We start from the raw sequence: 15739 nt of genomic DNA, 5'->3' as shown, positions 1-15739 counted from the left end.
GAGCCTCATGTAACAATGATGTTTTTTCAGGGAACCCTAGCCTCACAGAATTATATTAAGCTCAGATGCACCCCTCATGATCATGAACTTCATTGCATGGGTATTCTTATTTGAAAAGGAACCTCTCGACTCAACTTAGTTAAAGAATGCATTGAGCTAAGAGTCTAAGAGTACATGATGGTGGGAGTGTTGATGGATATGACCATATGCAAAGTAGATTTAAAATGTCTAGAGGAGGGCATTGGAAGGAAATTGACGGTAAAAACTTATTAAAAGCTAGTAGATATGGCATGCCAGACATATGAACCTGCCGACTTTTTATTACTTTATCTTTGTGTGTTTATAGGCAATTTCAATTGCAAATAGAGGAGAATGCATGTTTCTTTAGAAGGAGCATGTGGCTTATCCTCAAACCATACAATTGGAAGAGCTATGAGAAGTAGATCTCCTTGAACTAGAGCATTTGGAAAAGTACAAAGGACCAGAAAGGTCAGATAGCTCTAAAGAGGGAGAAAAAGAAGATGACAAAGGTGACAATGGGGAAGATAAGGAAGGGGAAAAAGAGCCTACAGAGGACAAATACTTGCAAGGGAAGCCACAGGTTAAGTGATTAAAGAGACAAGAGTTAGGGAAAAAGGAAGGCTCCCAAAGCTAGCTAGATAAAGTTCGGTATTTCTTAAAAAGAGCATACTCCAATCCTCTACAATGTGCTCAAAAGCACATGCTCTAAGCTAGAATTGTGATATCTATAATAGCCAAACATAGAATTAGCCCAAAGGAGGCCAAGGTCCCAAAATAGAAACATCTACACAAGAAATGCAAGAGGCTGGAGAACTCAAAGAACAATGAAAGGAAAGGGGACAACCCTTATAGCCTTAGCACTTAAATTGAGTTGTAGATCTTCCTTCTTCTACAAGCCTATAAAGGAAGTAGCATAACCCTTGGCGCTACCCCGACAAAACCATATTGAAGATCCCCATGGCATTTTCAGTAGCTGTTCTTGAGGAAGAACCCTAACTGGAGCCCTCAATCTCTTGGCATATGCTATTACTAGAACATGAGGAAAGTGTAGGAGAAGAAAGCTTAGATGAGGAGGGGACCTACTTAGGAACTCAAAAGTCAGCCTTCTTAGCAAAAAAGGGATCCTAAGATATACAAAATGGAGTTGCTTCTGAGAAGAAGGAGTACCTGGAGTCCAAATGGAGAAGTTCATATGGAGATAATGGAATATGGATCACATAGAATATGAAAGGGTGGGCTACCATAGACCATTCAAGGAAAACTTCGTCACCAAAGGCACCATGGAGAATGTGTGGAGGCTCATATGGTTTGCCAGTGTTGAGATATCTGTTTTAAGAACTACAAGAAGACAGATTGGCTGTGCAGACACTGTGTGTGTTGCAAGGAGGTCAACAATTGCCATTGGGTGTATGTATGCACATTGAGGTCACTGGTTGTGACATTTGAGTGTACTATAGTACCACTGCAGAAAATATAGCAATTTGTGCAGGACAAACCAGAGTGCTGTTTCTAGTAAATTTGTGTGTCTGGCAAGATGTCAAATGATGGCATAAACCAGATTGTTGCTGAGAAGCTTGATAAGAACAACTTCCATGCTTGGAGGTTCAGGTTGACGAATTTCCTGATGGAAAAGGGTTATTGGGACTACATAGAAGGTGAGCATGAAGAGGCACCGGAGATACCGGAGATCAATCCGACTACTGCAGATGTGAAAGAGTTCAAGGATTGGAACCAAGGAGCCAGAACAGTTATGTATTGGCTCTCTATTAGTATACAGGACACCATGATTGGGCACATACAGGATGCCAAGTCCCCCAAGGAGGCGTGGGACACCTTGGTAAAACTCTATGAAACAAATACCAAGGCACGAAAGATACAGCTGAAGAATGAACTTCATACTGTGGAGAAAAAGAGTATGTCTGTGAATGACTATGCATTGAAGATAAAGGGTATTGTGGAATCCCTTGCATCTATTGGTGTTTTAGTAGATGATGATGATAAAGGTGGAAGTCTGTCTACGTGGTCTCGGGCCACAATACAAGGCGTTCAAGACGTCTATTCAGACTCGGGAAAACATTCCCAATTTCACAAATTTGGTGTCTATGTTGATTATAGAAGAGAAGAGCTTGGGTGATGTTGGTCTTCACAAAACAAAAACAGTTCAGAGCAACAGGCCTTCTACACAAGTTCAAGAAGAGGATGAGGTAGAGGAGGCCATGGACACGGTCAAGGAGGTGGCTGAACAGGTAATCAGAATTATGGCCAGCAGCAGCAGCAACAACAGTCCCAGAATTCACAACAACAACAACAACACGCAGGTGGAAGAGGCCAATTCATTCAGAGGCAGGGGGAGTCAAAGAGGTCGTGGAAATTGGAAAAGGTAGTATAATGATACACGTGGATACTTTTATTGTGGCCTGGTGGACATGTGCAGGCAGATTGCTATAAGAAGTAGGCTGACATGCAAAATGGGAAATTGCAGCAAAACAATTATGCATCCTCGAGCAGAAACAATGAGGATAATGAAAGGTTGTTTGTTATGCAGCATGTCGTTAATGCCATGTCTGAAAATGTTGAAGCAGCATATAAAGATGATGTATGGTACGTTGATTCAGGTGCTTCGAACCACATGACAAGTCATGGGGAGTGGTTCAAGGAGATGAAAAACCTTGAAAGACCAGGTTTTGTGGAAACAGGGGATGACACTGCTCATCCAATTGCCCATGTTGGAGATGTGCCATTGTCTATGCAGGATGGCAAAGTGAAGTACCTTGCAGATGTACTTCATGTTCCGAACATAACAAAGAATCTAGTTTCAGTTGGCCAGATGATTGAGCAGGGTTTGCAGGTTCGGTTTAACCCTGATGGCTGTTATGTTGAAGACTTTAAAGATAAGTGCAGGTTGGTTGCAAAAGGCAACAGAGTGGGCAGAATATTTACATTGAATATAAACATGCCTGAAATGAGTGCTGCAATGTTTGCAAATGGTTCAGGAATTGTTGCAGACACAGATGTTTGGCATAAAAGAATTGGACATGTGAATGTGCAGAGAATGAAGTCTATGCAGACTAAAGGAATTGTGACAAGGCTGCCAAAATTTAAAGTTGAATGTATGCAGAGAATATGTGAAGCATGCCAATTTGGAAAGCAAACAAAGCATGTGTTTCCATGTAACAAAAATGTGAGCAGAAATGCACTAGATATTGTGCATTCATATGTATGGGGTCCTACAAATATCATGTCTATGGGAGGCTGCAGGTATTATGTGACATTTATTGATGACCACACAAGGAAAGTGTGGGTATACTTCATGAAGGAGAAGGGTGAGGTGTTCACTCACTTTCAGAATTTCAGAGTTATGGTTGAAAAGCAAACAGGGAAATATGTAAAGTGCCTAAGGTCAGATAGAGGGGGAGAGTACTTCTCCAATGAGTTCTCTGAATTTTTGAAGAAGAATGGTATTCGGAGACAGTTTACATGTAGATACACTCCGCAATAAAATGGAGTTACTGAGTGAAAAAATAGGCACATTGCTGAGATTGCGTGAGCATTGATGGAAGAGAAGAATATACCGCATAGCTATTGGGCTGAGGCTATTTCTATAGCAGTTTACATCATGAATAGGACTCCAACTGCAGCCATACATGATGTAACTCTAGAGGAGAGGTTTACTGGCAGAAAACCTGATTTGTCTCATCTGAAAGTCTTTGGATGCATTGCATATGTGCATCTGCCAGATGAGCTGAGAACTAAGCTAGATCCAAAAGCTGAAAAATGTGTGTTTATTGGATATTCCGTTGAGCAAAAGGGATACAGGTGTTATAACCCTGCTACACATGAGTTGAGGGTAAGCAGTGATGTTGTTTTTGATGAGATGAGCAGCTGGTATGCTGTTGAAAAAGAAGCTATTAGGGCTGATGTGAGTGGAAGTGTGGTTGCACAGAATGCAAGTCAGCAATCACAGTCTTTGAGTGGACCAGGAGAGTCCTCATCTAGTGGTTCTATTGATAGACCATGGAGTGGCAGTCTGCATCATAATACCAGTCCTGCAAATGTGATTAGTACATCACATAAAGGAAAAGAGAAAGTGGTTGAGGCCCTTGGTATGCCTGACATTTCTGTAGAGCATTCTCATGTTGATGGAGAGTCTAGTGGCTCAGAGATGAGCCTTGATGAGGAGCTTGGGATACGAGCTATGAGAACACCTGGTGTAAAGAAGGCTATGGAGGCCATGAATGCAAAGCTACAAAGATCTGGGAGAGTGAAGAATCCTGTGCAAAGGTTTACCTATGATGGTTATGTGGCACATCACTATGCATACATGGCAAAAGTTGTACAGGTTGTAGAGTCCACATGCATTGATGAGGCTATTGGAAATGTGTGTTGGGAGAAAGCTATGGATGAGGAGATGGATGCACTATATGGAAATGAGACTTGGGATTTAATGCAATTGCCTGAAGGCAAGAAAGCCATTGGATGCAAGTGGGTGTACAAAGTAAAACATAACAGTGATGGAAGCATAAGCAGGTACAAGGCTAGATTGCTAGCCAAAGGATATGTGTGAAATCCCTCTGCCCCCTCCATGCACCGCGGACTCCCAGTAGCTGAACAGTGGAAGTAGCCCCCTCATGCGCGGGGCACGGTTTCTCACTCGGGGCCTCGCCCACGAATGTCCGGGCACGAGACTAGGCTGGTGGTCACTCCGAAAACCGAAACCGGGAAAATTTTGCATGCCCGAAAAGCGGGGACAATTCCACCTTTTTGAATTTTCTTAACAAAATTTTCTAACGAGATCAATTCTAAACTATCCTTCACCTGAATAAACCAGATAGAAGGAAACTATTGCTGATATCATTTGATCATCTGAGTAATTTCAACGCTTTTTTCCTAATCACGATCAAGCACAGCCGTTGATCCACTCAATTGAGAAATTTATCAGGGAATTAACTAGCTACTCGAATCCTAGCGTAATCCTAAGATTTTTTAGTTTGATTATTAAAACTCCACTGATTCCAACCTAACCCCATCCGGCCCATGGGTTAGCCACCACTGGAATCGGTAGAACCAACAAGTACTCACCCACCCATAATTGAAATGCCTTTCTTAACTTTAGCTTTAGAAAACAGATACGCACACACTCCTCTTTAAAACTTTAATATAAAAATAATCCATTGACAAAACAGATATGATCACAGATTTCATAATTCAAAATTTCCATTCAATCCCTTGTTTCACAAAAACAATACCACTCTGGACTCTTCGTTGGGACCAGCTGGTCAGCAACGAGATCCAGTAATAGATTACAATAACCACTTCGTCAACATACATATATATATCTTCCACGACATACGCATGGGTGTCCTAAAGCACCGCGAGCCCGTGCATCGCGTGGTCAGAACCTTCCAGGATCCTCCTTAGGTGTCTTGGTACTTCACTCAAGGACCGCTTCGTCGGCCCTCGCCCATCATACCGGAAGCACACCATTTTTCACCATACCCACGCTGGTCAAGACCTAGGCAGGTTTTTGCCGCGTGAGCTATCCCTCGAGCACTCCCCGCCAGCTGTTGCAACCGAACTTCCCTTAGTTAAACACATATGCCAAATGCTCCCTCCGGCATTCTGGCATAAGACGATCCTTTAAGAAAATAGGGTTTCTATGCAAGTTTTCAGTTTTGATTTTGTTTTGAATACCACGAATAAATCTTAAATCCGTATCCCAATACTTCTAGATCCAGGTCTGAATTCCAAACAGAATTCCTCAAATTCTATTAACTTGATCCTCAGATCAAAATCAAAAGTCTTACTTAGTTTAAGATTCGGTGGGTGTTTTGAGTGCATTTTTCCTAAACTGGGGTCGTCATTGATTGAAACTGACGAAGGAATTAGGTCTTGGTCAATAGTCTGAATCAGAGTTTGGGTTTGGAAAGGTTCTTCCTAAACTATCTTTCTTGAAAGGTAATATTTCAATTTCACTTTTTCTAAATTTTGTTCATTGAATATTTGCTTACAGATTTCTAAACTAAACATGAATTCCTATGAGGAATAAAATAATCATTTATCTCGATCTCCGACTTCGATAGTTTATTTGAATTTTCTCATTACCATCTTAGTGAATATGAAACGGTAAAATTTCCTCTCACAGATTATCTACTTATTCATTTTTTCAAATTTTACGGAAATCAAATAGAGGATTAAAGAGAACCTTTATTTAAATATAAAAATTCTATATGCATCTATCTATGCATAAAATCCAATTCTGATGAAAGTCACACTTTTATCATCATAAAAATCATTTATGATGAAAGTCACTCTTTTAATATGAAAGAATTTCTTTTATGCATCCATTTATGCATAAAAATCATTTATGATGAAAATCACACTTTTAATTTAAAAGAATTTCTTTTATGCATCCATTTGTGCATAAAAAGTATTTATGATGAAAATCACAGTTTTAATATAAAAGAAATTCTTTTATGCATCCATTTATGCATAAAAATCATTTATGATAAAAATCACACTTTTAATATTAAAAAATAATCTTTTATGCATATGTTTATGCAAAAAATATCTTTTATGCATAAAAGTCATTTATGATGAAAATCACACTTTTAATATAAAAGAATTTCTTTTATGCCCTCGCCCAGGTTCTCCCCTTCTCCTTTGAAGGGTCCTGGCTGAGTCCTATGAAGACCCTTGCGCACATCAGGGTCAAGCTCGTCATCTTCAGAGAGAGGGTCTGGCTGACGGCCACGTCATAGTAGAGTTGATGAGGTGCTCAAATGCAAAAGCTATCATATCCTCACTCTAAGAGAGTCCAGGGATTCCAGATAGGTTCGGGGTGTCCATCTATAAATTTCCAATTCAATTTATAAGTTTTCAATTTCTGAAGTTCATTCACATAGTATTAACAAGTGAAAAACATTTCTTTCCAAGATTTCTATTAAAAATTTAGGCAATTTCTGCTGATGTTACTTAAATTTACAACAGCGCTCTGATACCAACTGTAAGATCCCTCTGCCCCCTTCGCGCACCGCGGACTCTCGGTAGCTGAACAGTAAGAGCAGCCCCCTCATACGCAGGGCAGGGTTTCTCACTCGGGGCCTTGCCCACGAATGTCCGGGCACGAGACTAGGCTGGTGGTCACTCCGAAAATCGAAACTGAGAAAATTTCCCATGCCTGGAAAGCGGGGACGATTCCACCTTTTTGAATTTTCTTGACGAATTTTTTTAACGAGATCAATTTTAAACTATCCTTCACGTGAATAAACCAGATAGAAGAAAACTATCGCTGATATCATTTGATCATCTAAGTAATTTCAACGCTTTTTTCCTAATCAAGATCAGGCACAGCCGTTGATCCACTCAATTGAGAAATTTATGAGGGAATTAACTAGCTACTCGAATCCTAGCGTAATCCTAAGATTTTTCAGTTTGATTATTAAAACTCCACTGATTCCAGCCTAACCCCATCCGGCCCATGGGTTAGCCACCACCCTGCCACACTGGAATTGGTAGAACCAAAAAAGTACTCACCCACCCATAATTGAAATGCCTTTCTTAACTTTAGCTTTAGAAAACAGATACGCACACACTCCTCTTTAAAACTTTAATATAAAAATAATCCATTGACAAAACAGATATGATCACAGATTTCATAATTCAAAATTTCCATTCGATCCCTTGTTTCACAAAAACAGTACCACTCTGGACTCTCCGTTGGGACCAGCTGGTCAACAACGAGATCCAGTAATAGATTACAATAACCACTTCGTCAACATACATATATATATCTTCCACGACATACGCATGGGTGTCCTAAGTACCGCGAGCCCGTGCATCGCCTGATCAGAACCCTCCAGGATCCTCCTTAGGTGTCCTGGTACTTCACTCAGGGACCGCTTCGTCGGTCCTCGCCCATCATACCGAAAGCATACCATTTTTCACCATACCCAGGCTGGTCAAGACCTGGGCAGGTTTTTGTCGCGTGAGCTGTCTCTCGAACACTCCCCGCCAACTGTTACAACTAAACTTCCCTTAGTTAAACACATATGCCAAATGCTCCCTCCAGCATTCTGGCGTAAGGTAGTCCTTTAAGAAAACAGGGTTTCTATGCAAGTTTTCAGTTTTGATTTTGTTTGAATACCATGAATAAATCTTAAATCCGTATCCCAATACTTCTAGATCCAGGTCTGAATTCCAAACTGAATTCCTCAAATTCTGTTAACTTGATCCTCAGATCAAAATCAAAAGTCTTAACTTAGTTTCAGATTCGGCGGGTGTTTTAAGTGCATTTTTCCTAAATTGGGCACATCGTCATTGATTGAAACTGGCGAAGAAATTAGGTCTTGGTCAATAGTCTGAATCAGAGTTTGGGTCTAGAAAGGTTCTTCCTAAACTATCTTTCTTGAAAGGTAATATTTCAATTTCACTTTTTGTAAATTTCGTTCATTGAATATTTGCTTACAGATTTCTAAACTAAACATGAATTCCTATGAGGAATAAAATAATCATTTATCTCGATCTCCGACTTCGATAGTTTATTTGAATTTTCTCATTACCATCTTAGTGAATATGAAACGGTAGAATTTCCTCTCACAGATTATCTACTTATTCATTTTTCCAATTTTTACGAAAATCAAATAGAGGATTAAAGAGAACCCTTATTTAAATATAAAAATTCTATATGCATCTATTTATACATAAAATCCAATTCTAATGAAAGTCACACTTTTATCATCATAAAAATGCATAAAATATATTTTTTAATTAAAAGAGTGATTTTCGTCATAAATGATTTGTATGCATAAAAGATATTTTTTATTAAAAGAGTGATTTTCATCAAAAATAATTTTTATGCATAAAAGATATTTTTTAAATTAAAAGAGTGATTTTTATGCATAAACGGATGCATAAAAGAAATTTTTTTATATTAAAAGTGTGATTTTCATCATAAATGATTTTTATGCATAAAAGATATTTATTTGCATAAACATATGCATAAAAGATTATTTTTTATATATTAAAAGTGTGATTTTCATCATAAATGATTTTTATGCATAAATGGATGCATAAAAGAAATTCTTTTATATTAAAAGTGTGATTTTCATCATAAATGATTTTTATGCATAAATGGATGCATAAAAGAAATTCTTTTAAATTAAAAGTGTGATTTTCATCATAAATGATTTTTATGCATAAATGGATGCATAAAAGAAATTCTTATATATTAAAAGTGTGATTTTCATCATAAATGATTTTTATGCATAAATGGATGCATAAAAGAAATTCTTTTATATTAAAAGTGTGATTTTCATCATAAATGATTTTTATGCATAAATGGATGCATAAAAGAAATTCTTTCATATTAAAAGAGTGACTTTCTGCAAGATCGTATGTTCGGTACCTTGGATTTGGTTCCAAGCACTACCGTTTGCTATCAAGTAGGAAGCTGCTATCCTAAATCAATAGAGAATTTTTGGACGGATCAAGGGATTATGGGAAATGGGTCCGCCTGGTCAGGCTCAAGCCATCGGGCTGTGCCAGTGTTAGGGCTCTACTTACAGTATTATAGATTACTTTACTTTATTTTAGTTTTCAAGTTTAGCAATTCCTTTTTGTAAGTCTTTTTGCAAAATACCTTAGTCAGACTTTCATTATATCTTGGGGAATTCCGATGAAGGAATGCGGTTATAACCACTTGTAACTGATGCGGGCTTTTAATCAGCCGCACTATTGTGTTTTGGATATGATGAATTAAGGAGTTCCGTCTGTTCTTTGCAATGGCATTCGGACTCATTTCTGTCATCCACATGTGTATTCTGTTTTCAGTCTTACTTCTATGAATCCGAATTAGGTTTAGTAAAAGTCTGATTTGAGTCAGGAATATACATTGATCCATAGGAACCTTAATTTAAAATTTCAAAAAAAAATCTTGACCCCTAGGATAATGCCTCTTAATGAATAGATTATACTTAATTTCTAATGCACCTTCTAAAAATCTTTTTGAACTTCTATTTCGGGGGAACTTATTTTAATAAGAAGATATATTTTTCCATCCAAAAATATTTAAAAACTGAATTACCACTCTCTAGAAGATTTTCTCTCTCTAAGCCAAAACTAGTAGAAACAAGATCTTTTATATTTTTGAAGAGGGATTTGATTACAGGGAAAGATGCTGGACATCTTGAGAGGCTGGGGAGGAATCTTACAATATGCGCAGACATATGGCATTGATTATGAGGAAACTTTCAGCCCAGTTGCCAAGATGGCAACAGTGAGAGTTGTGATAGCAATGGCTGCGTCAAAGAAATGGTCTTTACATCAGCAGATGGATGTAAAGAATGCATTCTTGCAGAGGGATTTGCAGGAAGAGGTGTATATGTTGCAGCCACCTCGTTATGAGGATGTAAGTCACCTCGAGCATGTTTGCAGGTTGAAGAAAGCCTTGTATGGCTTAAAACAAGCACCAAGAGCATGGTTTGACAAGATTTCTGAATATCTTGTCACTATTGGCCTTCATGTAGCCAATGCAGATTTCTCGCTGTATGTGAGACACAGTCATAGAGGGGTTGTGCTTGTTGTCATCTATGTAGATGACTTGATCATTACGGGGGACTATATGATGTAGAGATCTTTGATGTAAAGATCTTGCTTAGACAGAAGTTTGAGATGAAGGATCTGGGGGAGCTCAGATATTTCTTGGGCATTGAGGTGATTAGTTCACCACATGGTATTGGATTACTACAGAGACAGTATGGCTTGGACATGTTGTCCAAGTATGGTATGACAGGCTGTAAGCCTATCTCAGTGCCATTGGATCAGAATGGCAAGTTGAGTGCAGATTCAGGAGAGATTTTGGAGGATCCTACTATGTATAGGCGCATAGTAGGGAGCTTGATCTACATGACAATCACCATGCGAGATTTGAGCTATGCTGTTGGGTTGGTGAGTCAGTTTATGCAGGTTCCTTGGAAGCATTGAGATGCATATTGAGGTATATGAGGTCTACTTTGCATTGTGGACTATTTTATGAAACTGGGATAGAGATGTGTGTACATGGGTACACAGATGCTGATTGGGCTGGTAGTATCTCAGATAGAAGATCTACTAGTGGATTCATGTTTTCTTTGGGGAGTGCTGCAGTGACTTGGAGCAGCAAGAAGCAGCCTACGGTTGCTCTATCCAGTTCAAAGGCCGAGTACAAAGGTGCTGCTATGGCAGCATGTGAGGTAGCTTGGTTGAGAAAGCTACTTGCAAATTTGGGTCTATCATTGGATATACAAGCTGTCATTTTCTGTGACATTAGCAGTATACAGTTGGCTAGGAACCCAGTTTTTCATGCTCGCACGAAGCATATAGAGGTCCACTACCATTTTGTCAGAGAGAAGGTCTACTGATAATTCTTAATATTTCTGAAAAGAATAAACTTAGTAATACAATTATGATAGTATAACTATCTTCTAAACTTAAATCCAATTTATGGTTTTAAATCATAAGATTATCATAAGTTTAGAAGCATAAAAGTATAAAAAGCCACTTTCTTAACCTCTAGCTTCACAAGCCTAGAGTTTGATTTGTGAATTGAGAATTTATCAATGAGAAGTATCATTTGAATAGAGAATTGGTTATAGGAATGACCATTCTTTTGGGGGGAGAGAGAGATAAATATAAAAAGCATCCTAATTAAGCATAGATGTAAACTTTTCTTAATTATTCATTGTAACTCTTTAAAAAAAGCTTGATTTGCATTATAAACACTTAATTTAGAAACTTCTCAAGCTTGAGAGGGGTTGAAAAGTGAAAACATTGAGAATAGTATAGAAAAACCATGAAACTACACCTTACCTCTTGATTTTGCTTGCTTCTCTATCTTAGAAGAAGCCCCCAACCAATCAATTGGTTAGTTTGTTGAGAGGAAAGCTCCAAGGATGGTTGAAGAGAGAGAGAGAGAGAGAGAGAGAAGCTCCACTATCTCCAAAAGTAGAGGATTTTTAAGGGATAATAGAAAATATGAGTATTTTAATGTAATACTGGCATGGTATAGCTCAAAGATGAGAATACAAAAGAATGAGGGTCTATTTATAAGTGAGCGAGGCCACTAACTGAGTCCAACTAAGTTCTAGAATTTTCCAGCTTCAGTTTGGTTGAATTTGGACAAGATCTGGACCAGTTTACCTCCATTTTTTATTTGGTTTGATCCAGGAGAGAGGAGAGATAAAAATATCACAATTTTTTTGAATTAAAAACTTATCCACATGTGTGAAATAGACACCTACCTTAAAGGTCTCCCCTTCCTTACCAAGGTGTCAAAAATTCATCATTCCTCCAAAATATCTCATTTTTTTAGTAATATCTCATAGTTTTTAACTAATAAACCTTGTGCTTAGTCAACTCTTCATCTTATGTGAGCATTTACTCATTTTTGGGTATTTTCTTTTATTCTTTGGATTTATCTCATCCCAACACTTGGATTAATCTTATTGGCCCATAGGAGCCTTAATTGGACCATAATCCAAAATTTTCAAAAAATCTTGACCCTTAGGCTAAGGTCCTTTATACATATTTTCAATTAATTCCAATTGCATATTGGAAAATTCTTTTTGAATTTCTGTTTCAGGGGAAACCATTTTAGACACTAAGAGGATTTTTATGTCCAAAGATATCTCAAATTCAGATTACCTCTCTCTATACATTTTCTCTTTCTAGACCAAAATAGGGTAAAACAAGATCTTTCTCCTATTTCAGAGAGGGGAATAGTTACAAGAACAGAAGGGGAGGTTCTTACACCTTTACACCTCAAAAGTTGGAGGGAGGAATCTTACATCCTACCCCACTTTAAAAAACGTGAGATGTCCTCATCACTCAGCTGGACAACAAACTCTTTCCCTTAAGATCCAACCGATTCTGGGGTTCCTTATAGTCTGGTCAACCGAACAGAATACCGGGATAAAGATCCCTTCTACAAGAAGAACATATAGAACTCATTATCACATATCCACGCATTCAAAACATATCATTCATATCCTTAACACAGTAATGGTCCATCAGACCGAAAATTCCATCTGAACATTCCTTCACACGGGAATTTCAGTTATGCAGGTTCTCAATTTGTCATCCCTTAATTTGAGCCACTGGATCAAAGGTTAACAACAGCAATCTGTCAGCACGATCCACTAATCTTGTAGTCATTTGTTGAAGTTATTATCGCCATTCCAATTATTAACATCATTACTAGGATTCGTCCCATTCATCCTCATTGTGGCTTTGTTCAACTTATCTTCTTTCAACCAGAATTCAGGAATCATCATCTTTCAATCAGAATCCAAATCAACTCATCAATTCTCAACCAAAATTCTAAAATCATATTAACCAGCATTCGAATTCATCATCTGGATAGCATTTTTGCTTATAATTTCAAGGTCTTGGATAAACTAGTATATATTGTCAGTATAAAGAGCTGCAGTTATACCTACGGTATATACGGGTAGTCACCGTCCTTGCAATTATAAGGTAAATACTATCATATCTAGGCCTTAAGCAAGTCAGGGATTCCATACAATTGTGGTACTTCCATCTGAAGACCCAATTTCCAATTTATGAATCTTCATTCTAAATATCAATTTGTATGAATTTCATCACACAATTACAATCTTTGACATTTTTGGCTTCTCGGTTGATCCACTTTAGCCAATTCGCTCTGATACTAGCTGAAAGATCCCTGCCCCCTCTGCACAACGAATTCGGGGGTGCTAGCAGCGGAAGTAGCACTTCTTGCGCAAGGCAAAGCCTCTCACTCGGGGCCTCGCCCACGGATATCTAAACAAGAGACTAATCTCTCGGTTCTTCCAAAACCAAACCCGAAAAAAACTTCCCTCGCCCAAAAAGCACGGGCGATTCCTCCGGGATATTTTTATTCTAACGTAGTCAAGAGCCTTAACTAATCCAACTGATCCGACCGAACCTATAATTCACATGGTCAGATCAAGGAAAAAACTTGCACTTGGATCATAGAGACCAATGCTTTTTTCCTCATCGAGAGGCACAACTGTTGATTCTTTTCCATAAAACAAGGACTTTCTGGGATTTACTTCATCTATCGTACCATAACAGAATTGAGTCTCATTTTAGGGATCCATCAGTCCCATGGGTTAGCCAACCGCCCAACCACTATAGTGATAGGATCCATTTAGGAATTTGGTTATGTTTTGCCCCGAGTACTAGGGAAAAGAGTTCCAGGCCCCCGGTGCTTCATGCAAACTTCAAGATAGTCATACCACTTACACACCCACCAATATGAAATTGCCTTTTTCACAGATTCAGTTGTCTTTAAAACAATCTTTTAATGAAACCATAGTATCACTGATCATAATCCTCCAAAATATCCGGTTGAGTTCTAATTTCCAATCATTCCTTCATCGGTGTAGCTATAGCATCATTGGCAACTAGAACGCTCACCACCTGTCAACTCAGGGGCCTTTTCAATAGTTCCTAGCTCATAGTACCCGAAAATATATTCACTTATAAAAATCCAGATGGACTCTCCGCCGTTGAAGATCAGCAAGATCAACCAACAGATCCATATAAAAGAGCCATGGACTCATCTGTTGAGGACCACCAAGGTCAATCAACCAGATCTATGCCCGAGTTCAAAAACAACTCTAACACCTTGTTCCATTTTCTTCCTCGACGCACGCGTGGGTATCTTCGGCGACCCAGAGCTCGAGCACCACCCTCTAGGATCCTTTGTAGGTCACCTAGCGCTTTACTCATAGGCCGCTTCCTTGGTCCCTCATCCATCGTACACCAAAAGCTCACCATTTAAATCGAACCGAGGCTGGTCAAGACCTCAGCCGACCTTGCTACGCGAGACGTCCTCCATTGACTCTCCATCAGCTGTTGCAACTTTATCACTTGGGTCTCCACGACCTCACTCACAAGATGGTCAAAATGCTTCCCCAGCATTCTTGACATAAAACAGTCATTTAAAAACAGGTCATAAATACAGTTTCTAATGAGCTCTCATCTTTTCACATCGTTCCACATCGTTTCCCGTTATTCCACATTCTTCTACATCAATTCACATTGCTTAATCCACATCCAATCATATGTATTCCCATCATCCTTCATCCATTCTCATCCAATCACATCATATTACATCTCATCACATCTATCCTCATCACATCTCATCCATTCTCATCTACCCATATCCACATCACATCACATCACATCCATTCACATCTCATCTCATCCATTCACATCTACCCCGATCCACCTCACATCACATCACATCTATTCACATCTCATCTCATCCATTCACATCTACCCCGATCCTCATCACATCACATCACATCTATTCACATCACATCTCATCCATTCACATCACATCACATTGCATCCATTCACATCTATCTTGATTCACATCACATCACATCCATTCTTTCACATCACATCTCATCCATTCACATCTATCCCGATTCACATCACATCACATCCACATCCACATCTCACCCATTCACATCTATCCTGATTCACATCACATCACATCACATTCACATTACATCTCATCCATTCACATCTATCCCATTTTACATCACATCACATCCATTCACATCACATCTCATCCATTCACATCTATCCCGATTCACATCACATCTCACCCATTCACATCTATCCCAATTCACCTCACATCACATCACATCTCATCCATTCACATCTATCC

Source organism: Cibotium barometz, chromosome 38 (genome assembly GCF_041138505.1).
Source record: "Cibotium barometz isolate CiBa-2024 chromosome 38, ASM4113850v1, whole genome shotgun sequence".
NCBI classification, from domain to species: domain Eukaryota; kingdom Viridiplantae; phylum Streptophyta; class Polypodiopsida; order Cyatheales; family Cibotiaceae; genus Cibotium; species Cibotium barometz.
The sequence above is the reverse complement of the archived record's forward strand: the minus strand, read 5'-3'. Positions refer to the sequence as shown.